General features: G+C 41.3%; 1 protein-coding gene across 1 annotated transcript in view; it reads left to right on the top strand.

The window, feature by feature from the left end:
• The window catches only part of EGFR (epidermal growth factor receptor), a 342,723-nt gene that overhangs the window by 135,649 nt on the left and 187,744 nt on the right, over positions 1-19,330 (top strand). The window lies entirely within an intron of this gene.

Here is a 19,330-nt window from a genome sequence, read left to right on the forward strand (position 1 = left end):
CTTATTCACCCACCTGAAACATGCATGCAGCAAATGCAGTCAAATTTAAGTCAAACATATGATCTGCGAGCTTGTTCAGGGTCTATGGCTAAAAGACCATTTACTTGTTGACATCAACTAATCAAGGAACTTCTAGTCAAAGATGAGATGCTCACTGAAATCTAGTAAATAATCGTGCCTAAAGAGGGGCTTTGATTGAATACATATATGGAGTCAATTTCTGGCCAATGTCCAGCTGAAAGCAATTAGATCATAAATGAATGGTGGGTTTGAATGGATGATGTTCATTATTTTGTGTACAGACTGAGCAAAAGTCTAACTTCCCAGTGACTTATATGAAGCTACAGAACTATGATATATACAAATGTACATTTGTCTGGTGCTGATATGTTATATGCAAAGAAGTACATGTTTGTCTGGTATACTAAGCCTATATATATATATATATATATATATATATATATATATATATATATATATATATATGTGTTACGGCCAGAACCCGAAGTTTGGCCACTTCTAGTTCTGGCCGGCCACTTCGGGTTCTGGCCGGCCAATTCGCGAAGTGCCCGCTGCGCTGCGGCCAATGTTAGAAACGGATCGTTTACTCTGATATGAATGTATCTTCTGGCCGCAGCGCAGCGGCCAAACGTATTAATTTGTTGCAATTTTTAAGCCGGCGGCAATGTAACGATTCAAGCCGCCGGCTTTTTCATCTGCCTCATCTCTCTCCCTCTCTCTTCTTATGGCCAGCCGGCGGGGGGGGGGGGGGACACGCGAGTCCCCCCGGGAGTCGTTCGTCGCAGCAGGGGCAGCAGAGCGGGGAGGCTGCAGACATTGCTTCTGCCAGCACCCGCTCTGCAAGAACGGCAGGCTTCCCTGCCGCGACGAACGACTCCGGAGGGACACGCGTGTCCCCGCCCGGCTGCCCATAAGAAGAGAGAGGGAGAGAGATGAGGCAGATGAAAAAGCCGGCGGCTTGAATCGTTACATTGCCGCCGGCTTAAAAATTGCAACAAATTAATACGTTTGGCCGCTGCGCTGCGGCCAGAAGATACATTCATATCAGAGTAAACGATCCGTTTCTAACATTGGCCGCAGCGCAGCGGGCACTTCGCGAATTGGCCGGCCAGAACCCGAAGTGGCCGGCCAGAACTAGAAGTGGCCAAACTTCGGGTTCTGGCCGTAACATATATATATAGTTGCATTTTACAAAGTCTTTCTTCTTTTCTTTTTTTAAGTAGCTTCCACCTGTCCTTTGTTGCCCCAGTCCCTTCTTTTCTTCCTTACGGTTATACCATTATGTGGTACCGGATAGTGAGATTTTTTTTTTCTCTATTAATCAGTTTGGTATGTGTTGATCATAACATAGAAGATTGAATTCTCTTATCTTTTTCACTCTTTATAGTTGTTTGTTTGGCCCTCTGGCATTCTTACTAGTCTGGCAAATATTGAATTGCTAGAAGGACCTGTCCTACCAATCAGGCAAATATCTAATTGCTAGAAGGACCAGTTTTCCCTTTTTGTGCACTGGTAAAAGCTGAGAGTTAACCAGGCCATATCAGAAGCCTGAATTAAAGCCTAATTGTGAAGTGGAACAGGAGTCTAAGGATTGCTTACTAGTTTGCTGAAGAGACGCCGGTGTTCATGCCAAACGCAAGCCCATTCTACTACTCTCATTGGTTGCTGAAGATCAAACAGCTGTTACCACAAATATCTACTGTACATAGTTATAGGTACAATTCTGTTTTGCTTCAGCAAGTAACATAAACAGTAACGTCTGCTTCAGCTTGTCACATAAACAATAACCCTGAGTGCAGAAAGTGAACCAGCCTCTAAGATTTGTTTTTCTGTGTGAAAAATCTTTACACTCACATTTACTATACAGCAGGGTTTTCCTCAGGCAAATATTTGAGAGATATTTTGATGTATTTTTCATCGCGCATGAGCTGGTTTTGCCTAGTAAATTTTGCAGTTCAGAAGATAAAAAAAATGCAAAATGGGATTACATCACTTGTCTGAAAATAACTTTCTTTACATTATGGTTTACTGACTTTTAAACTGTCCTAGTTAGCTAATTAACATTAGATAATTAACATGAATAATTGCATTACATTTAAACAGGATAATTTAATGTCTGTGTTGCTATATTTTTTTATGTGAAGTCTGTATGATTCTTTAACTAAATGAGATGTGGAGAAAGGTGAAACGGTGTTCACTAAGAGCCCAAGTAAACCCTGGCAGCAAAATCGCTGGGTTTGCCCCCTCAGAATCTATGCACATGCAGGTCTTGCTATCTTTGCTATGCAAGAGCTATTAATTTACCTGCCCACAAACATACTTGATGGTTGGACTTTCAAACACCAACTATTCTCAGGTTTCTTAATCTGATGAAGGACCTACTAAAAGGAGTGCTATGTTCTGCCAGTGCTGTAGTTGAGGGCAAAGGGAAATTGACTGCAAATATAACTGGCACCACAACCTCTGGATTAGATTTTCTCTCTCTGTGGACATTTTTTTTTTCTGTTTTAATTTCTAACTCTTCACTAATTAGTATTAGCAAATGTTTTTTACATCAGCACTCCAAAAGCAGGTTTCTTTTACACTTTTTAATCAGTTGCTTTCATTTGTGACTGAAAGGACAACTGATGTGCAGTCCAGTGTCTATGTTTCTATATGGCCTTTTTCACACTATACACTGAAAAATTGAAGCTTTTTCACAATGCACTGCTATGGAGAAAAAAAATGCAACACATACTAACTCATACCAACCCATTAAGTGTGAAAGGGCTCTAGCTGCAGAACATTCTCTATTGTTAATAGATGCTAACCAGTTACATTCACCCTGCAATATCTGAAAGTGTGGCTGTATTGATCACCACAGAGGGGAAAGGCTGCTGTCTCTTGTTTTCTTCCCGGTACACATATGGAATAATTTTAAGCCCAAATTTGACATTGAGATTTGTAAATTACCTGTGACTATACACAATACAGACAATTTCCAAATGTCTGGAGTGCATAAATCATATCAAAGTATGTGGCCAAAAGTATCTAGTGGTGGGATCCTCAATTCATCCCTTTAGTTGGTTCCAAATACAACAAATGTCAATGAGCCAAACAGGAAGAAAAAAAAATGTTCATATACAAAGGCTTATTGTACTTTAAACTTGAGCAGCTTCCTCCATCTACGGCTTCCTTGTGCATGGTGTGAAATCTACTACAAGTTGTTTACTCTGACAACTACAGAACCTAATTGTGCAGTATTTGCATTCTGTAAGCCAAAGGGATTAGTTCAACTAGAAGCAATGCAAACAGTTGGACTGTCATAAGTGCAAATGCGAACGCACTACTTTTTTGACTATATGTTTAAAGTGAACCTGATCTAAAAATGCCTAGCAATGTTCTCTCCATCCCCCCCACATCCTCCAGCTCCCAGCTGATGTTATAACATAATGGTTGAGTGAGGTTACCTCTCTGCTATGAGTAACCTTCTCCAACATCCTCAGTCTTTGTACATAACCAAGCTCTTCCTGGCCATTTCCAATGCTACTTACATACTTCAGAGTTTTCTTGTCCAGAACAATTGTTCCTTAGCCTATCAGCTGGGAATCTGTAATGTGTACCAGTATCTGGTGATGTCACTCTGCTCCTCTTCTGTGGTCAATAAGAATCGCCCTGCCTGATGTAGTTTGTTCTCTGTGGGAACTTCAAAGAGGGTGGTGCTGCTCATGTATTTTCTTTATCACCCCTCCATAGCGCAGTACTTACTGCTCATCTGGGAGATAAATCAAGTGTCTGTACAGTGATTGTCACAAGTGTTGCTGGGAATACTCGTTTCTGTCAAGAATGTCTTAAGTGAGTACCAGGCTTAAGCAAGAAGGCTATGTAAGCACCTTATTGGGAACAGGGGTCAAATAATACACACAGCTACCACCAGTTGAATGTTGGTGGAAGTGGGAGGTGCTCTTTAAGTGAACCTCCAGACTAAAAATCTACTCGGCAGCACTGAAAAGGCTTGGTGTTTTTTTAAAAGTTTCACAGCATGAGTACTTTATTTTTCTTACCCAAGCCTCATTTTTAGCTGTACAGAAGAAAAGTTCCCGGGTATTTTCCCTTGATGCTGTGCAAGGCATGATGGGATTTCTGATGTTGTTGTTCTTCTGCTGTTTTGGCACATTTCATTTTTTTACATTTTGAATTTGAGATTTGAAGCCTAGTGCGGGCAGCTGGAAGGGGTGATCAGGACACAGGACAGTTGGAACTGGGTCTCATGCTCCCTGTCGCTTGCTTTCAACCAAAAAGATGGCTGCCCTGCCCTCATGAAATCAAACGTTTGCCTGTTCCTTTAAAACAGGGTGGGTAAGAGATTATAGTACCTATCTATTTTAATTAACATAACTAATGTAACTTAATGATGGTATGTTTATTTAGGCTGAAGTTCCCCTTTAAGTGCTTTCTGGAATCTTTTTAGTTAAAGTGTGCTTTAATATAAAGAATACTGGTGAAATATTTAGCTTTTGCAATGCTCTGCCTTAACTTGTTTCTTTGCCTCATTATCTGCAAATTGCTACAGCTTTGAGGCAGATAAACCGCACCATACAATTAGGTGCTTTATTCTATCCCTCGACACTGCAATCAGTTTTATGTAAGCCGGGAATTGGTTGCAATATTATAATCCCGTGATAAGACCCCGTATGCCATGTTTCTGTTCACTATATACATTGCCACTAATTATTACACATGTAAGGATCCCTCCTGTAGCGTATTCTGTCCGTTGCAGTGGAGCTGCAAACGGACAGTTCTGGCTATATCTGCTTGCATTCAGTTGTGCATTCGCAATAAGTCTCATTGTCATTTGCAATCGCTCTGCAGTTCTGGGCAGCTCAGGATGCGGTCATGATTCCACCAATTGCTTGTTGCAGCTGAGCTGCGGCCAGATAGCCCTGGATTTCCTGCATGCATGTTGTTACATAATACTGCATGTATTTCTTATGGGAGTCTTTTGCATTCACAGCCAGCTAGCAAATGGTAAACAAGCTAGCTCAGGATTGCATGATTACCATTCAGCTGTGTGGGAATTTGCATACCTGCATCCATTGGCTGATGCCAGCATAAAAGTCTGCCTCCCATTTCCTACCCCGCCCGTCATAACGTTCAGCTCTCTGAGTTGTTGTTGAGTCTATGCTGCGAAGTAGTTATTGTAAATGTATAATGCCTTGCTCTGTATTGTCATGTCTGCTGGATGTTTGCTGACCTGCGGGGGTCAGTGAAGTCCTTCTGATCCTGATAGTTAGATTCTGCCAGTACCTCTTTGGTGACTGGTAGTATTCCTTCTAGCCTTGTTCTTGAGGACGAACTATAGCAGCGGTTGCCATTAGTTCGCTCCTACCTGTTAGTCTTGTCTATCTCAGTGTGAATGTTGCCGTCGCTGAAACAGCGACTAGATTGGCTGAGCATTCCGTCTGTCTGTCTGTTGTCTTTCTTGTTAATTATCATTACTTGTGCTTTAGCTAGTGAGTTATTTGAGAGCTACATTTCATATATTGCGCATCAGCACGATATATGTACTCTAGTCAGTCAGTCTTGTACTTTGTAGTTATATATCTTGTAATTTATTCCTAATATTCTAGTAGTATTATTGAAGTAACATCTATTTTAATATTGTATTGTGTACCGACCTTTGCTTGCGTCTCGACTACGAATCTGCCTAATCCTTCCAATACGACACTTCTGAATTAACATGTATGACCCAAATCTGTTAGACTACGTCTGTTGTGTATTGTATCGCATAGCATCTAGCCTGATAGGTGGCCCAGAGCTGCATTTGCTCTGGGCAATCTTGCTCCCTTGTTCATTACTCCTGTGTCCATCTGTGGAGCCTCTTCCATTATCCAGCTCTTAGCCTTGTTGTGCAGGGTGGTCAGAAAGTATGACCCCCCCCCCAGCATTACAACACATTGCTGCTTGGCTGCAATTCCATACACAGATGTTGGCGTTCCGTCTGTTCCATTGCTCCATCTCTTGATAGTGACTGGAGGTATAAAAGATTTTAAAAGGTCTCTCCTCACTGTCCCTATTTCCTGTCTTAAGAGACACAGCAAAGAAGATCATTGGGAAGTCGTATTAATTATGATTCCTTTGTCTGTTGTGAAGACAAAATATAAAAATTACATTTGCCAGTACTGTAATAGGTTTTTTTTTTTTTGTGTGTGAATCCTGCACTACAAAACCCCACCCAGATGGTGAGTTCTATTAAGTTTGACCTTAAGTCACTCTTTGTGTGTGCTCCTTTTGTAGAGATTTTGTTATTACAAAGGGTGTATTCACACCATATCAGTTTAGTTGCAAAGTTCTGCATGTCAGCTCATTGACCATACCATTCTGTGGGCTTGTTCGTTGTAACTGATAACCTAATTCTAACTTGCTTCATGCAGGTGTTGAATAAACATGGATGTTATAATGCACGCAATGTCCATTGCAGTTCGCACATAATATAATGTATGCATTATGCAATGTGCACTGTGCGAATCCATGCTAAAAGTATTATCCGGTAATCCTGACTCACCAGTTGCAACTGTTTTATAACAGAAAATGTCCACACACCCACAGACGGTCCTGCAAAATACCAATTGTAATGTTTTTCTGAATCTTAATGCAATAATACATTTCTTTTGTCGTGGCAAATGTGCAAAATGCATTTCCCAAGCTTGCACTGGCAGGTGTGAAAGAGTCGCTCCAAGTCATGCACATGAGTGACATCCCTGCTGCCACCAGTTATATTCCAATGTCAAGATTTCAATCTACATTGTCAGAACATTTACAATATGATTGATTGCTTGTGGAGGAGTAATTGCTCTCCCCATCAATACTTCAATATATCAAGCCCAAAAGCATCATTCGGAAAAAGTAAATAAAACAAAGCATTCTGTAAATCCGCATTGATGCCAAGCTGCCATACAGACACTGGTTTATGCATTCTGGAGAGAAGTCAAAGGTATTTTCCGAATAACTTTCCACATTTAAACACTTTCCATATACAGTAATCAAAAAACTGGACTTGAATTTTAACAAATTATCTGTATGGAACTAACTTGTGCTTAAACCAATACACATGATGGCTGAAGTAAATCTAGCATATAACATTTTATTCATGATTTTTTCTTTTCTGTGGTATCACATATGGTTCTACTTGTATTAGAGATGTTTTTTTTTTTTTTCTGTAAATGTGGTTTAGCATTCTGTATGGTAGTCATGTTCCCAGTGAGTGAAAAGCAGCCCGTCTGGCAGCACAGCTAAACGTTGGTGGGCTCCGCAGCCTTTCCTGTTGTCACTGAAGTTCTGATTGGAAAGACCTCTATTGAAGCAAGTGCTTGATTCACATTATTCTCTGGCAACAGCCATTCCTTCCTGATTATCCTTAGTGGCTTGCTGCTCCTTGAAATGTCTGGCTTGCATTCCGCTGTCTGTTCCCCGCTAAACTGCTTGTCTCAGTGGCTGCTTCCTGCGGCTGCACATATAATGCCTGAGTATTTTTTTTTTGTCCTAGTCTGATTTACATGTGCTAACTTGACTGTGTGAAAACCCCATGGAAACCAACTGTGTTTTCTGATTAAAGAAGATGATTCAATTAGACATGGCTGTTTTTATAGACAGCACCATTGTTACAGCTCCTTGTAAAATGTCCCCCCTTATGCAGACATAGAAGACAATTCATGCAAAGGGACATTGTAATAAAATACCACAATACACTGTAATAAAACTTGTATCAAAGGAAACCTAATTCTTTCTCATACAATTATTTTTTTCTTTCAATGTTTTATGGTGGTTGTCCAGTGCATCATGATATTTTCAAAAGGTGATAAGATCAGCAGTAGAAAGCAGTCACAAATTATACAATATTTTTTTAATAGATTAGAAACTAAATTCAATAAAACGATTAAATGGAACAAGTATATTAAAAATATATTAAAAATAAAGCATTGTTTGGGAACAATGTTTCCTTATCTGATGGAGTGGCCAGCAGCTTGGTGAATGGGACTGATCTGTGAGCATTTGAGTATGTGAGCAATGCTGCATCTATCAGTACAAAGCTGGTGACTGCTGCGGTGCAAACAATATAAGAGATGAGGCTGAGATATTATCGAATATTAAATGGGCAAGGTAGTAAAGTGGTAAATGGTCATCTCTGAGGTCTCACACTGCCAGATTATCTCTGTCTCACATTCTTCATACCCTCGATGCTAGGGCACAAAGAGTTGTTTCAAGCAACAGATGTCTCATGTGTGTACCCAGCCTGAGTTGTGTTACCCTTGTTCTCTTACTGTACATTACTTGTGGTGAGCTTAGCTTAACTATTGGTTCTAAGAATATGCCATCTCTATTCACAAGCCTTAAAGGGTGCCTTAACTAACCACACACCTCACTCTGTTGCATATATGGTTAATCCTGAAATGTTTCTCAGTATGGTTCCACACTGTGCATGAAGTTCATTAAAAGTACATATAAGACACTTCCTTCAATTGTCAACACACCATAATAAACTTGTTAATGTCCAATAATCAACAGTGCTTTTTTTTTTTTTGCATGCCTGATCTGGTCACACTTTGCCATTATAATAAAAGTACACATAAGACACTTATTTCACTTATCAGCACACTATAATAATCTTGCTAATGTCCGATGACCAACAGTTATGATTTTTGCATGTGTTATGGCCAAAGCCAGAAGTGTGGCCAGTTCCCACATTGGTCAGCCAATGTGGGAAATGGCCAAGAGATGTGGCCAAGGTCAGATCTAAGAGAGAATACATTGTATCTTAGCTGGTGTGGTGATAAAAAAGTGTTTTCTTCCAAAATGTGCGACCTGCAGGCCTGTGCCTAATACTAACCTTCACCTCTCTAGTGCTTAACAGTAATCTCTACTCTCCTCTGCCTAAGACTAACCTCCCCTCTCCTCTGCTTAAAAGTAACCTCCCCTCTCCTGTGCCTAACAGTAACCTTGCCTCTTCTCTGCCTAACCCCAACCTTCCCCCTCTGCTCTGCCTAACCCCAACCTTCCCACCTCTCCAGATTTTATGTCCAAGAAGGGACACAACACCAGGCAAATAGTGAAATGGCAGGAAAGCCATTTTTCACATTGGCCAGCCAATGTTGGACATTGGCCAGTGATGTTACCACTAAATTGCCCATTTTGAGAATTGGCCGGCCAGTTCCCACTTTGGCTGACTTCTGGCTTTGGCCATAACACATGCGTCGATATGGTCACACTTTGCCGTTTATATCCAGTAACACACAAATGTTAGTCTCTGCTAATGTTAAGGTTGCATTTTGCTGCTATAACCAGTGACACAATGTTAATTTCTACATGCAACCATAAAGTCATACTCAACTGCTAATGACTTGCTGTTCTGCAGTCTTATGTCTGTTTCACAAGCTTTCTTTGCTTAGCCAGAGCCCCGGTGGCTCTGTACTCAATACACACCATCTTCACCCCTCCGCTACTGTTTAGTTGCGTAGCTACTTCCGGGTGCATCAATGTACTGGCCAGAAATGTCACTTTATTTAGTGATGTGATCTGTTGTATCCTGCATATGTCTCCTTAGTTGTAAAAGATAGTATTTAAGGCAGATCCACTCTACCCTGTACCCTTGCGGTTAAACCAACATGTTTCAGCAGACTTGGCCACCTTCTTCAGGGTTAAGCTTTGCAGTACTTCTCCATTATTTACTCATATATACTATATCCATTCAGGGAGACCGCCTCTCTCAACTTCTTAAAGTGTTCCCAATCTATATAGTGTTAAAGGGGGTTTTTCTAATCTCCAGATGTTACTTTAATTTCCTTAAAGGGAACCTAAACTGAGAGGGATATGGATTTTTCCTTTTAAATTGATACCGGTTGCCTGACTTTCCTTCTGATCCTGTGTCTCTAATACTTTTAGCCCCAGCCCCTGAACAAGCATGCAGATCAGGTGCTCTGACTGAAGTCAGACTGGATAAGCTGCATGCTTGTTTCAGGTGTGTGATTCAGCAACTATTGCAGCCAAAGAGATCAGCAGGAAGCCAGGCAACTGGTATTGTTTAAGGCTGCTTCCACATAGGGACGTTACAGGCGCACGTTAGTGCAGCCTGTAACGCTCCCCAACTCACAGCAATACAAAGTCAATGGGGCTGTTCACACTGCCCACGTTGCGTTACATGTAACGATGCAAGTTCTTCGGTATGTGCAGCATACTATAGCGTTCCAGCGGCTTAAGCCGCGTTAGACTGTTTGCACATGCTCAGTGTTGGGGCAGAGAGGAGGCGGGGAGAGGCCGCTACGTAGCCGCGCACATGGCTACTCAATATGCACTGCACTGGTGGCCGCTGATTGGCTGGCAGTACCACGTGATGCGGAATGTTTCACTCCGCATCACGTGGTCCCGCCGGCCAATCAGCGCCACTCTCACTGCCCTAATGCGGAAAAAGCCGCTTAACGCGGCTCACTCAACGTCCTCTACCAACACAGGCAGGCGTTGCGTTAAGGGACGTTATGCGACCATAACGTCCACTATAACGCAACGTCCCAGTGTGTAACTAGCCTAAAAGGAAATATCCATATACCTCACAGTTAAGGTTCCCTTTAATATTCTCATAGCTATGTGTTTAATGCAAAGTTAATTTAATCATATCACAGTTTTGTTATTTAGTTTATTTTGTTATATTGATGTCTAGTTGGCACCACAGTCCCAAAACCTCACATAGGATCTGCTCTTGTCTTATACCTATCCAGGGTTACCAGATACTCTATGGGGGACCAGGTAGCTTCTCTGCTCAAAGATTCTGACTAGTTGCTCTGTGCAGATGCTCCTGTTTTGCACCAGATTTTATCCAGTCTTCCTTACACTGATTTTGATAAATATACCCTTGTATCATTCAGATGAGACAATAAAACCGTAAACTTGTTTTTTTTTGTTTTTGTTTTTTTTTTTAGCTTTTAAGCACAAAATAAGATTGTGGGAGTCTAGGGCAGCCTTTACGTAAGGCTCATACACACCTATCAACAATCTGTCCAACTATCTTCCAAACTTGTCTGTCAGACGATAAGTTGGGTGTGTGTACAGCTGACAAACAACCAGATGGCCAGCTGATAACAGGTTGTTTGCTAGTTCCAACCGGAGGATCAGTCTAAGCAACTATCATGCAAGTTGGAATGTGTGTACAAGTCTTTTGAACAACTTTATTTTTCATTGCAGACATATTATGCAGTTTATCATTAAGCATGCACGCATAGTATTTAAGTGAGTTGTTTAGTTGGTTGGCGTGTGTGTACGTACTTGTCAGGTAAACAATTGTCGTGTGGTTGGTCATGTTGTGCGGTTGGTTGTTCATTAAGTTGGACGTGTATGAGCCTTTAAGATTAGTATTATAGATGAAACAATTTTTTTGTCTTGTCAGTTTATTTTCAGTTTAAGTTTACCTTTTCTTTAGTAACTCATTTGCACTGAATGTGTATTACTATGACAACTGTCTCATGCTACAAACCCCTGTAATAAAGTTAAACCTAAACTAAAAGCCAAATAATAAAAAAAACAGCATTATAAGTTTTTTTTCTCTGCCAATTGCCTTTCTATTATGTTGGAGCCTGGAGCGTTGCTCTTCTTCTGCCTCCAGCCAGTCCCAAGCCCCTACCTGCTAGCAGTGGATGACACGTGTGCATGTACTCTCCTCCTGATGTTAATCTTTCAGCTTAGGCCCCGTTCACACTTGCGTTTTGCCATGCAAACGGACCGGATCCTGATCGGATCAGGACCTGATCCGGATCCGGTCCGTTTGTATAAGGCATGCATCAGGCTGCCATCCGGATCCGTGGGCAAAAAATAGCGAAATTTAAATAAAAAAATGTTTGGGTCAGCAGAAGGTGCACCTGGTGCACCTGTAGAATCAGGTTCCTCCGCTGTAGGCCTCACCTCCACCTCCAATATTCTGCCAAACAGCTCCAGCACGTCTGTCATTGCTGCTCCACTCCAGACATGGTTGGCCCATGTGTCCCCATCCGAAATGGCCGCTTGGATACGCATAGGAAGTGGGGTAGAACGTCAGGTGTTTGTAGGCAGTGTGTTTGTGCCTTCCGTTTCCCATTGGTTTCTGTGTTCCGGATGGTGCTGTCAGGCTCCGGTCCGGCTCCGGTCCGGGTGCGTGGGCCGGAGATCCGGACACAAAAAATAGCGCATGTTGGAAAAGTGTCCGGAGTCCGGATCCGGTCCGGCTCCGTACTGTACGGAACGTACGTATGTGAACGTCCGCATAGCCTTTGCATTGCTTTGCGGAACGTACGTTCCGTTTGTACAGTATACGGTCCGGATCCGATCAGGCGGGTCCGGACAGGGAACGCTAATGTGAACCGGGCCTTAGGTGTTTGACTCACGGAGATAACTAATTCTGGAAAGTATAATATTTAAATAAAATGTATCATCATAGACCAGGCTTTCTCAACCAGAGCTCCCTGGAACCCCAGGGTTCCTTGAGGACTTTGCAGGGGTTCCCTGGCATTCTTTCCTCCAGTGACAGTGGCCTCAACTGGCAGTGTGAGAAACTTTCAAAACGACCTCTCTGACTCTGTGTGTATTTTCACTCAATTTCTGCCCATCCTGAATTCTAGCCTCTCTACTTGTTCATCACTGGCATCAGTCATGTGACTCTAGTGAAGCATTACCACCAGGCTGTGGTGATGAGCAGACATGTGGGATGTCAGAACAGAGGATGTGTGTATAGCAGATGGAAATCTATAAATCAAAACACTAACACCAGGCAACTAGAATAGGGAGCACAATAATAGAGGGCATGAATGAGTGTTCTGTAAAGGAGAAACACAGCATAAAGATTTCAATAATAAGCCTTTAGCCATACTCATTTTTAAAGACCACAGCTATAATAAAATAAATCCTTCCACTAATGCCGATCCTAAAATTAAGTTTGCTGTTGTAGTACAGGTATCTTAGGGTGGCCATTTTTTTTAAATGAATAAAGTTTAGAATTGATAATTTCTGGTGCCACACTAAAATTGATAACGTCGTCATGACAAAATATAATAGCATACCTAAAGAATGCATGGTTTGTTTTTGGTCAGGGTTTGATGACACAGACTGAGACACTGATGCAGGATGTGCTCGAAAATGGATAATCAAGAGAACTGGTTGTTTCATTGTATGTGTGCATTAACTTAATGGACCATTCTAAATGAGTATACCAGGTGGGGATGCTCTAACTTTTAAAGCCAGTTGAATAAATTATCCACATTTAAATATTGAATACTAGTAAAAAGGCCCGGCCGTTAAAAAACGGGCACTAGGTCACAGCCACTACCCCCTGCAATGCGTACACATACGCTCCCCGCTTGCTCGTTCCCCACCACTGTCTGAAGTATATGCACACAGGGAGCGGTTTGTTTGGCAGTTGGAAAAAGCTGTTATTTCCCACAATGCAATGAGAACCTCTGTGAACCACACACAGCAAACTGTCAGATCCAGCCTTGTGTCCTAACTGCCCTGGCTGCGCACATGCTCACCACAAAAGAGCCAGAGAGACACAACCATTCAGTTGATGGCACAGGGACACTTGCATTTTATTGTATAGGATAATAAGACATACCAGTATGATGCAGACACTGTTCATGTCACCATCAGCATAATGCAAATAAGTATTTAACCTTCAAATTGTGCTTTTGGTATCACTCTCTTGTGCCAGATATGAAGCCATGTTAGTGTTTCTGTGTTCTAGAATTTGACATCCTTGGCAAAAGATCTGTATGTTGTGGGCTAGAAATTGGCAGGATCTATTCAAGCCCTAGAGTGCATGTACTTTTTAGATGTTATATTTGAGCACAGGCCAGTCAACATATTTATACAAAGTAAACATAAATAGATCTAGATGATGATTATTTTTAATTTAAGTATCCAGAGATATGTGACAGCTTGAAAATATTTTTAGCATTAAATATGAAAGGGTAAAAAGTAATATAAATGTGTCAAGATTGTCATAGAATAATATCTTCTTCTTTTTTTTTTTTTAATTTATATAACTAATTTTCTCGCTTTATATTGGAGTGGCTTAAATAGCTGATTTCTAATAAGAGAACAAGAACAACACAAGGCGCCCATAAAAGCCTTAAAGAGGAGCTGTTCGGTATAAGGTCTCAGAGAAAATAAACACATATATCAGTAGCTAAAGATTGGCTGTACTTACATTACATATGCATTTCACTGTCCACGTTTGAATTTCACAGAATTTGTATATAGTATATGCAGAGATAGATGCTCCTGACAGCTCATGGCAGGCTCCATGTTTTTCTGTCAAATGTGTCGTCATGTCCTGCCTGCTTCCTGATCACAGATAAGCTCGTACTTGAACAACACAGTGTGCAGTGAATATTAATGAGCCATGTGGCTAGGAACAATAGCTGACTCATGCAGTGTACTCTGCCCGGAGATTTATCAGTGCTACGCGCTGGACTGATTACAAGCTGCTGTAACGTCTCATTAGCAGCCGAGGGGAGGGCCCCAGAATGCTTTGCAGTATAGTATGCGGCTTGCGTCCTCTTGGGTTTTAACAGCCTTACTGATAAGCACACATCAAAGGTAACTGAGATTTTTATCTTCACTAATGGCTTTTGGGCTTCCTTCTAAACTGTTTAACACAGGAGAATAGAGGTTTAAATTAGCTTCTGCAGCCTGACAGTTGCTCTTTAAAGGGAACCAGAGAGGAACGGGGGTGAAAAAAGAAACAGATTTTATACATACCGGGGGCTTCTTCCAGCCCCATAAGCCTGAATCGCTCCCACGCCGCCGTCCTCAGCTTCCTGGATCCGCCGGTACCGGACCCGTCACTTCCGGCGGACGCGGCCAATTGTCCGCATCACAGGGGCTCCCTCCATACATGTACGCATGCGGCTGCGCAGTTAACAGCCACATGCGTATCTGTATGGGGAGAGCACCCTGTGATGCGGAGAATTGGCCGCGTCCGCCGGCCGACTTGCCGACTCGCGGCAATGACGGGACCCGGTGGCGGCTGATGCAGGCAGCGGAGGAGTGCGACGTGGGAGCGATCCGTGCGTATGGGGCTGGAGGAAGCCCCAGGTATGTATATTGCATCCTCTCTGGTTCCCTTTAAACTGTGTTTTCATATTTTGTGCAGAAAAGTCTGAATCTTATGTTCAGGCAATCATTTAAGTTAAGCCTACAAAGCCTACACTTACCTCTTTTTTTGCTTAATTTTGTTTCTAATCATTATATAATTTTTTGGGTGCCACTTGTGGTGTTCTTGTTCTCATCATTTATACCCCTTTAGTGTCTTGAATTTTATGTTTTGCACCTAAAAATTCCTTTTTTTTAAAAAATTCCAGGGCCGAGAAGGGAAGGATCTTCCTCGCATTGCTAAGTGGTTGCCTGATTAGCAATCTTAGTTATATCTTGTACAAATTGATACTGCAGCAGGTTGGGCTCCCGTTGTCCCTGTTGGTTTTCTCATCTTCAACAAGTGATTTCTAATAACCTTTTGACAGTTTGTAAAATACTGAATTGAGTTACCTGATTTAACTAATGTCTTCTTGACCTTGAGGTTAACAAGTTTCTTTTTTGTCCCTTTGTAGTTAGTAGCACTATTTATTTCCGTATAGGTAAGACACTGATATATTTGTAAGTTGCTATTATGCGTTACCCTTCATTGCCAATGCACACACCCCATTTATTTAGCCCATGAGTCAAATTCCAGTGTCAACGTGCCACGGTATCGTTCTTGGGAATATACAGCTCACAGGTGAAGTGTTTGCCCTGTCTAGTAACTTGAAACTGTAATATAACTGTCTTTTGCCAATATGCTGATTGTGTTCCTTTTATAAGCCTCATTCACACTAGGAAATGCAGATGACTGTGCGATCGGAGGAGTGCAACACGTGATCAAATGCTATCTGCGTTGCTGTGCGTTGCACTGCTGATCCCATTCACTACAGTGAATGGGTCAGCATTGCGGTTTGCAGAAAATGCATGCTGCAGTGAGATATCACATCGTACTGCTGTGCAGTGCATACAGTCTGAACATCAGACAGTGCAGGCTTTGCACTTCTGATGTTTTTGCTGATTGCACCCCATATGTGTTGTGGAAATGTCCACGGCAACGCGTATAGTGTGAGCGAGGCCTAAGATAAAAACAAATGTCATTAGCATACATTTGTACCAGAGAGTAAAAAAGTTAAGATATAGTTACCTAGATCCTAGGTTCTCAACGTGTGGTACGCGTACCCCACGGGATACTTCTGATGATTCCAGGGGGTACTTGGGCTTGAAAAACTTAACCAAAAATAACAAATTTAGAGTTTTAGAAAAGGATAAATACTATTTAAACAACACCAAATTAGTGTTTTAGCTAATTAAAAGCAATTGTAAATGCTTAGAAATTGTTTAGAACCAATCATCATGTACTATGATTAAATATATATTTCTCAAGGGGTACTTGGAATAATGTTTACTATGCTAGGGGGTGCTTTGCAAGTACAGGGTTTGAAAAGGGGTACATACCAATAAAATGTTGAGAAACACTGACCTAGATGATCTATGAGCTCTTAAGACACTTCAGGCTTCTAATTGCGCCTGGCCTCCCTCTGTCTTGCCACTGTCACCCCTGTTCATAGCTGCCACTGGGACCAGTCGGAGCCCAGCGCATGTTTTATTGTTATTATTTTTCTCCAGGTTTAATTTAATTGCTAATTTTTTGTTTTTGTTTCAATAACTAAAAACAGGCAATTTAGGTGCTGGCAGCACTTTGGTAAAAATGCATAGACTACAGTGTTAGGGCTGGAACCCACTAGAGCAATTTTATGAGCGTTTAGGGAGCGATTCAAACTGCTAGCGATTTTCCCTAAACGCTCAGCTGATAATGAACGGGCCAAGTTCCACTGGAGTGATTGCGATTACCAAATCGCAAAATGCAGGACATGCAGCATTTTTAGCGTTAGCGTTTCTGCAATGTAAAGTATATGCACGCTGGCATAATCGCTGATCAAAACCTGCACAGAGCGATTTTGCTAGCGTTTTGAAGTTACTGCACACTGTAACAAAATTACAATTAATTGAAAGGACCAATCAAAATTAAATCGCTAATCGCTACACAACCGCTGGCAAATAGAATACACTTTTTTAAATCGCTCCTGAAAACGCTCATGAAATCGCTTGCAAACCGCTCCTACAAAACGCTAACGATTAGCGATAGCGTTTTGTAGTGGGTTCCAGGCCTTAATTGCAACTGTAGCGGCGTGCGTGCATTGGGGTAATTCGGCTGGCGCCAGTGCCTGATAATTTTCATTAGATGGAGGGGTTATTGAATATTAGCACGGGGTGTGTATGGGTGTGTGTGTGTGTGTGTGTGTGTGGGGGGGGGGGGGCAAACGTGTCAGATATTGCAGCAAGGAGGTTGGTTGGGGTTTGGCATCAATAGAGAGAGAATAGGGTTAGCTTTAGCGATACTAGAATATTAGTAATTTTACTATCGTTGCCCAATAGTTGAGTATTGGTAATTTGACCAATATTCTACTTGCAGCTATCCCTGGTACCAAGATAACCATAGCTCCTTTTTCAATTGTATGCAGGGAAGCCTGTGGTTTTACTGAACGTATCTGATAATTCTCCATTTTTATAATCTGCTCAATTTATCATTTTACAGGCATACTACAGGTTCACGTAAAGCTATGAAGTCAATTATTGAAAAGTAGGTACTAATAGGCTAGCACTCTGGTTACCCGTGGTTCACTAGTACAGATCTCAGTGAGGGATGCAAATCAGCTTAAAGTGCTAACTATGAGGAAAGAGAGGGTGAAAGATCAGAGAAAATTGCTATCAGAGGTCATTTTTATTTTAAGAAAGGTAAAAAAAAAGGTTAATGAGCACCCCCGTCTACATTCTTTTATTTAATCCAGCTTGCTGATGATGATCTAAAGGCTCTGCTCAACATTAGTATTACTAGGATAACAAATCCAGCAGACCACGCTCGGCATGATGTCCAAATCGTATTTTTCCTTCATGCTGCTCTTGGCAATAAGGGGATATTCGCTGTGCTTTGTAAGGTTTTCAACTTCCTGATATATTGAAATTTCTTTCCAGAAACCACCTCTCATTTGAAAAGTATTTCTTGTCCTTTTCTCAGCAAAATGCTTTTCTTTAACTACATCTAAAAATATTTCTACTTTAGGGATTCAGTTCACCCTTATGGTTTTTGCTGTGCAAAACACATTCAAACATAATAAATGTGAAATATCGTAACATTTACAGTCAAATAATGCACAGAATGAATAAATTAGTACTTATGCTATTAAATTGAAAGCCTTTCTTCCCTTGGGATTAAACAATGCAACTCAAGTGAAAAGTAGAAGTGGGTAGTGAAAATGGATATCCAGTCCTAGGTCATAAAATTATTAGTGCATTTCAAGGATGCCAAAAATATAGCAAGTTAATTAGAATTCTCAGTGTTTCTTGGTCTTGGCTCCATTTTTTGACACTGATTACTTGTCTTAACCACAAAACTATTTCCATACCAGCTTTTCACAAAATGGTGGATAATAACAGCACATATCAACACTGAGGCCCCTTGCATACCTGCACACTGCATACTCTATGTATTGTACCCAAATTATGTTCTTAATAACTATATATGTACCTTATTTATCTCCAAATAAATTATCTTATCATGACCTAGTTTGTTATTAAAATGTAATCCCCACCACAAACCCCTATGATAAACATACACTATGACTTCCACTCCTACAAACGATGTATCATCAGACAGCACCCTAGCACCATCAGTGAGGTCCACTTTAAAGAGAATCTGTATTGTTAAAATCGCACAAAAGTAAACATACCAGTGCGTTAGGGGACATCTCCTATTACCCTCTGTCACAATTTCGCCGCTCCTCGCCGCATTAAAAGTGGTTAAAAACAGTTTTTAAAAGTTTGTTTATAAACAAACAAAATAGCCACCAAAACAGGAAGTAGATTGATGTACAGTATGTCCACACATAGAAAATACATCCATACACAAGCAGGCTGTATACAGCCTTCCTTTTGAATCTCAAGAGATCATTTGTGTGTTTCTTTCCCCCTGCAGCTATCTTCCACTGAAGTGTCAGGCTATTTCTTCCTGCAGAGTGCAGACAGCTGTGCCTGTATGTAATTCCTCAGTATGTGAAAGCCCAGCCAGCTCAGAGGAGGATTTATCCAGCTTGTAAAAGATAATAGAACAGAGAGAAGCTGCACTAATCTAAATATCACACAGGCAGTGTGCAGAGAGGGGCCTGGATGGGGGAGTTCA

The sequence above is a fragment of the Hyperolius riggenbachi genome, chromosome 5 (genome assembly GCF_040937935.1).
Source record: "Hyperolius riggenbachi isolate aHypRig1 chromosome 5, aHypRig1.pri, whole genome shotgun sequence".
NCBI classification, from domain to species: Eukaryota; Metazoa; Chordata; class Amphibia; order Anura; family Hyperoliidae; genus Hyperolius; species Hyperolius riggenbachi.